The sequence below is a fragment of the Myxocyprinus asiaticus genome, chromosome 7, assembly GCF_019703515.2.
Source record: "Myxocyprinus asiaticus isolate MX2 ecotype Aquarium Trade chromosome 7, UBuf_Myxa_2, whole genome shotgun sequence".
Lineage (NCBI taxonomy): Eukaryota > Metazoa > Chordata > Actinopteri > Cypriniformes > Catostomidae > Myxocyprinus > Myxocyprinus asiaticus.
In genome coordinates, this window is record NC_059350.1 from 15,899,526 (window position 1) to 15,906,815 (window position 7,290).

The following is a 7,290-nucleotide window of genomic DNA, read 5'->3' on the forward strand; positions in this document are numbered from 1 at the left end:
GTTTTCCAACTGAATAGACTAAATCAGGTATGCTAAATACTCACCTTTCATCTAAAATCACCTTTTCTGAAGCTAATTTGCCCAAATTGTTTGGTTAAAATTTCTACATTTTTCTTTTCACTTGAAAGGGAATACTTTAGGCTTAAACACTTAAAGCTTTAAATACAACAAACAAATCAACTGAAAATATACATCTGAAACACCTGCTATGACTTTTTCATCCCTGTAAATATTAAATTGAACTAATGACAATAAAATGCAAAGTAATCGCTTCAGTAATCAAAATACTTTTGGAATGTAACTGTATTCTGATTACCAACGATTTAAATTGTAACTGTAGTGAACAGTTCCTAATATTTTGTATTTTAAATACATAATCCCGTTACATTTATTCCGTGACTCCCCAACCCTGGTTTAAATACAATTAAAGGTGCACTCAGTAATTTTTTGAAGTATGCCGAAGTGTCTTAAACTGGCTTACACTAAAGATTGATACATTTTAGCACCATTGTTTGGGTCTTAAAAATGCTACCCCTTGGTTTCGTTGACATCGCTGTTGACCTCTCTGCATCTGAATCTAGTGTGTGGGGAAGCACATACTGCGCATGCTCAACGCGCAATGTCTAGCCTTGGCAAGACCCGCCCCTTTTTCTTCACCAATGAACGTTCGTCTCTAGAAGGTATCCTCCTGCTTACCTAAAGTCTCGCGAGAGCCTTATGCGACGTTCCCACACTGTTTATTGTGTTTATTTGGAGTCCTACAGACAGAGTTGCCAATGAAAAAATGAAATTGGATCCTTACTTAATGTGTAATGATCCTGGGAATGAATACCTGGCAACCTAAGGACCGCTGGCTCTGAGAGAGCGAATCGGGCGAAGAGAGACGTCACGTGAGTGGGAGCGCTCGTTTGCTATCCTGTCACAAACCGTAAGAAGATCAACATGTGAGTTGACGCCCACTTCGTTAATTTTTCGGCGCGAATTTGGCGGTAGATTGTGCTTGTATGCGGAGGAACAAGCAGCTGCCGCATTAAGACATGGCAGGTAAATGGTGCAAATATGGAAAAAATATTGCAAAGAATGGGAGACAGAAAAGGAGTTAATGGAATGGATTCTAAGTTTTCCAAATGACGATAAAAAAATGTTTTGCAAATATTGCAAATGTGAAATTAGAGCGCACCACAGTAATCTGATAGCCCACGCTGCCACTGAAAAGCATAAAAAAAATTCTGCTCCTTTCTCAAATACCAGAACATTATTTGACACAGGCAAGGACATAGCAGCCAGGGGGGACGTGGGGGACACGTCCCCCGCACTCTTTAAATAAGGTGATTCGGTCCCCCACACTTTTCCAAGCTAAACCCATAACGAGTCCAAATGGTGGATTTGTATTTAGTATTCTTCGTGTTTTGTTTCTTTGGCTAATTGAGCAACCATCCAGCCAATCACAGGTGAGTTGAGCCGAAACAACCCTTACATAATAGGCTGTCAGTCAGACAGTCTAATCAACGTGGCTCTGTCAATTTCTGCAAAGCTGCTTTCAACAATGCTCATTTATCCAAATTTTTTGTCGGCATTGATGTTGATCTAAATGAATAATGTAGAGACAAGGAACACACAAACGAGAGTTACTTATCGGCATATCGTTCTTGATTGGCAGCATTACGTGAAATGCACTGCAGAAAAAAAACAAAGGACAATCCTTCTTTTAAGCACACTTTGTAAGTGGAGGTTATATCAGCGCCTGAGTCTTCATTAAGTTATGCTTTTTACATTATGTTTGCGAGGTATTGGTTCTTTTGGCCAATTTAAGCAGATTATTAGATCTGTGCTAAATATGTAAAGCTATTTTTAATATCAGCTCCTGTTTTTTTAACTCAATGTTGGTGTGCAGTCGACAAACTGTAAGAAAAAAGTTAGATTTGCTTTGTTCTTATAATGCATAAAACTTCTACAAAAGTCTCTTTGTAGGTCTGTAGACACAAATTTTAAAGGATTAAATTTTTATTTTGATTGTTGATTCAGTGATTAACTCATTTCACACAAGACATCAACCGATGGCATCACCAGAAATGGTCACTGAACGAATCATTAAATGGATCTGAATGAATTTTGGTGAATGTAGTCAAAACACTCGAGCCACTTGGATAAATTTAAATCCCACAATGTACAAGCACAGAGTACAAAATGTAATTGCGCATATGCACAATTGGCATTATTGTCATTGATTAAATAATTTATTGAAGGACCAGCTTGTGCTCAGTCTTTTATTGTCATGTATGAAACAGAAGCAAGTGCTCCACAAGATGCTCTTTATTTTTGCAGCTAATTTAGCTAAATTTGCATTTAATTTGCAATACCGGAATCTTTAAAATACTACAAATACTTCAAGTATATAATACTTATATATTAATATAATACTTATATCATACTTGTATATTAATATATACTGTAATATATAAATACTGCACTGTAAGTGTTGGGTCTGTGCGAGCCACTTACTGACAGCTGTGCCCCCCCCCCCCCCATTTTAAAATGACTGCTACACTCAAGCATCTTAACTGTTGATCACTTAAGACGTGTTGTGGAAGAAATTTCCAAGAAAGGCATTAATTTACACCGAACAAAATGTGCAGCTTTGATCAATTCAGTGATAGGACAAGTTGTTCATGAAGATCTTCGAGGATATAGGGAGTGGACCATACTCTCTCATTGTAGATTAGAGCACTGATGTCACAACCAGGAAACAACTATGCATAGTCATCGGATTTTACAGCAAAAAGCACTCACAAATCATTAGCACTTTTGCTGGAATGATTCATATAGCCTAACCCTTTGTTCAGTTTCCTGGATGACAACAAACTGTCTGTACTGAATTGCATCAGTCTTGCAATGGATGGCTGTAACACAATGTGTGGACAATATAACTCAGTGCTACAGAAATTCAGTGACCGTAATCCACATATTGTCTACATACAGTGTGCGGGCCATTCTCTTCAGCTCTGTTCATCAAAAGCTGTGAGTGTCCTACTCAGAAACGTAGAGTACATGGTTTCTCATACCTACAGCTGGTTTTCAAATGCCACCCAGCGGCTCCAAAAGTATTCGGAAATGTACAAGACCATAAATGTAGGTGAAAGCTCTCTGAAGATACTGCAACTGTCAGACACTAGTGGCTTGCAATTATTTTTTTTATTTATTTTTTTATTTATTTTCTCCCTTTTTCTCCCCAGTTTGGAATTCCCAATGCTCTCTAAGTCCTTGTGGTGGTGTAGTGACTCGCCTCAATCCGGGTGGCGGAGGACGAATCTCAGTTACCTCTGCGTCTGAGACTGTCAATCCAAGCGTTTTACCATGTGACTTGTAGAGCAGGTTAGCTCGGAGACATAGCGCATGTGCAGGCTCACGCTATTCTCCGCGCCATCCACGCACGACTCACCACTCGCCCCATGCGAGAACCACATTATAGCGACCACGAGGAGGTTAACCCAATGTGACTCTACCCACCCTAGCAACCGGGCCAGTTGGTTGCTTAGGAAGCCTGACTGGAGTCACTCAGCACACCCTGGATTCAAACATGCAACTCCAGTTGTGGTAGTCAGCGTCTTTACTTTCTGAGCTACCCAGGCCCCGTGGCTTGCGATTAGTGAGTGTGTCAACCGTAATCCTTTCACAGTATGAGGAGCTTAAGTTGCATTTCCAATTGACAAAAGACAGTGAGAGAAGCTGCGGAGTAGCTGTACGAAACGTACAATGACAAAATTAATCTGATCTACCTGAAATTCCTCCAGCCAGTTGTGTCAGAGTTAAACAGACTCAATAAAATCTTTCAGCTTGAGACACCCAATCCTGAAAAACTTCTAGCAGAACTTCTAGCATTTTACCAGTCCCTTCTTGAGCGCATACGATTGCCACAGACATTCCAAAGCTGGCAAGTCATCATGGAGTTTGCCCTTTCTAATGCGAATCTTTTGCCTCTTGATGCTGTAGACTTTGGGGTGCAGTTCTGTCATGCTTTGCGTGAATCCAATGGAATAATTTGTAAAGCGGTACAGGATATGAAACGCAGGTGCAGGGACTACACGCTGCAGTTATCTAAGGAGATCAAGAAGAGACTACCAGATAACATCAAACAACTAGAGGCTCTCAAATTCCTGTCACAGAGCCATGTTCTGTCTTCAGATAAGCCAAGGCTTGATGATCTTCCCTTTTTCTTTCTTTTCAAGGGAGATAGGGGAAAGCAGAGCAACAGTGGAGAGTCATTCATTCTCTAGATTGGAAAAATAAAGAAGACAGCAAAACTGAGGACTTCTGGATAGAGGATGCTGTGCACACAAACACTGCAGGTGACAAAGACTTTGAAGAACTTGCCAATTTTGCCTTATCCCTTCTAGCTTTATCATTCAGCAATGGTGCTGTTGAGCGTACATTTTCCCAAATGTCACTCATAAAGAACAAGCAACGAAACAGTTTAGAACAGAAGTCTCTGCTAAATGTAATGAGGATAAGAACTTATTTACAAAGAAGAAAAATCTGCTGCCATGAATTCAAGCCATCACCACAGATGCTTTCTCTCTTTAATGCTGAAATCTACTCCACATCAGCTGAGGAAGATGAGGAAGTGAACACAAGTTTCTAAAAAAAAACAGCAAAAAGATTGTAAATAGTTATTGTTCAAAGCTAAAGAATGCTAGAAGAAAAAAATTTTTTATGAGAAATGTTAGCAAGAAAATGTTCTGTAGAGTTCTAAATGAACTGAAGAGGTCAAACAAGAACAAAGAGAGGAAATGGACAAGAAGTCAAGTTCATCCTGTAAGCCTACTTTGAATATATCCTTGGTAAATACCATATTATGGAAATATTTTTATATAAATTAAAGTTTGCCAGTGTAGGTTAATTGGATGTTCATGCTTGTGTTGACAGAACAGCAGTCAATGCGGAGAGGAGAAAAGAGTGAAGCGAAGTGAAAAGAGTACTGCAAGTACAAGTCAGTACTTTTTATTTTAACACAGGCTGCCTATAGTGATAACACATACAGGTGCATCTCAATAAATTAGAATGTCATGGAAAAGTTCATTTATTTCAGTAATTCAACTCAAATTGTGAAACTCGTGTATTAAATAAATTCAATGCGCACAGACTGAAGAAGTCTTTGGTTCTTTTAATTGTGATGATTTTGGCTCACATTTAACAAAAACCCACCAATTCACTATCTCAAAAAATTAGAATATGGTGACATGCCAATCAGCTAATCAACTCAAAACACCTGCAAAGGTTTCCTGAGCCTTCAAAATTGTCTCTCAGTTTGGTTCACTAGGCTACACAATCATGGGGAAGACTGCTGATCTGACAGTTGTCCAGAAGACAATCATTGACACCCTTCACAAGGAGGGTAAGCCACAAACATTCATTGCCAAAGAAGCTGGCTGTTCACAGAGTGCTGTATCCAAGCTTGTTAACAGAAAGTTGAGTGGAAGGAAAAAGTGTGGAAGAAAAAGATGCACAACCAACCAAGAGAACCACAGCCTTATGAGGATTGTCAAGCAAAATCAATTCAAGAATTTGGGTGAACTTCACAAGGAATGGACTGAGGCTGGTGTCGAGGCATCAAGAGCCACCACACAGAGACGTGTCAAGGAATTTGGCTACAGTTGTCGTATTCCTCTTGTTAAGCCACTCCTGAACCACAGACAACGTCAGAGGTGTCTTACCTGGGCTAAGGAGAAGAAGAACTGGACTGTTGCCCAGTGGTCCAAAGTCCTCTTTTCAGATGAGAGCAAGTTTTGTATTTCATTTGGAAACCAAGGTCCTAGAGTCTGGAGGAAGGGTGGAGAAGCTCATAGCCCAAGTTGCTTGAAGTCCAGTGTTAAGTTTCCACAGTCTGTGATGATTTGGGGTGCAATGTCATCTGCTGGTGTTGGTCCATTGTGTTTTTTGAAAACCAAAGTCACTGCACCCGTTTACCAAGTAATATTGGAGCACTTCATGCTTCCTTCTGCTGACCAGCTTTTTAAAGATGCTGATTTCATTTTCCAGCAGGATTTGGCACCTGCCCACACTGCCAAAAGCACCAAAAGTTGGTTAAATGACCATGGTGTTGGTGTGCTTGACTGGCCAGCAAACTCACCAGACCTGAACCCCATAGAGAATCTATGGGGTATTGTCAAGAGGAAAATGAGAAACAAGAGACCAAAAAATGCAGATGAGCTGAAGGCCACTGTCAAAGAAACATGGTCTTCCATACCACCTCAGCAGTGCCACAAACTGATCACCTCCATGCCACGTCGAATTGAGGCAGTAATTAAAGCAAAAGGAGCCCCTACCAAGTGTTGAGTACATATACAGTAAATGAACATACTTTCCAGAAGGCCAACAATTCACTAAAAATGTTTTTTTTATTGGTCTTATGATGTATTCTAATTTTTTGAGATAGTGAATTGGTGGGTTTTTGTTAAATGTGAGCCAAAATCATCACAATTAAAAGAACCAAAGACTTAAACTACTTCAGTCTGTGCGCATTGAATTTATTTAATACACGAGTTTCACAATTTGAGTTGAATTACTGAAATAAATGAACTTTTCCACGACATTCTAATTTATTGAGATGCACCTGTATACTAATATACTCTTGACTGGGATCAGAAAATGCAGGAGAGGACATGTTTCCTTTATTGTATGTATGAGGATTTGTAAAACTACAGTGTGTTGAGAGAGGGGAAGGGAAAGGAAAATGCTCTTAAGGCAAAAACTTTGGCTTATAGACATACAATTTTATAGATGGTTCTTTTAGTGTATCACATATCATGACATATAGTGTTCAAACTATTTATAATACATATGCTTCAAAAATATTCAACTGAAAATTAAAAACAGAAACAGACAAACAGAAGAATTAAATGCACTCAAAATAAAATAAAAAATTCAGGAATAAAATACAGATAAATTCAATATGCATATATTACATATAAGCATGCCTAGCAAATATAATTTGAATACAATTCAAAACATAAAACAAATTAAAATCAATAGTCAGTAGATATATAGTCCGCAGTTGTCAAGCCTAATTGGACACTGAAAAAATTGGGCTAGTTTTTACTCCTTTTGGGCGGGTTTCGAAAGGACTTTGGGCTGGAAAAATTTATTGGACCTGGCAACAGTGCCTACAGAAACCCTAGACCTTCCCCTAAACCTAACCCTTACATCAACCCTACCACAAAATCTAACCAGACTCTCGCGAGACTTAGGCTGCGGGGGTGTTACCTTCTAGACACAGCCCCAATGAACGGGTAA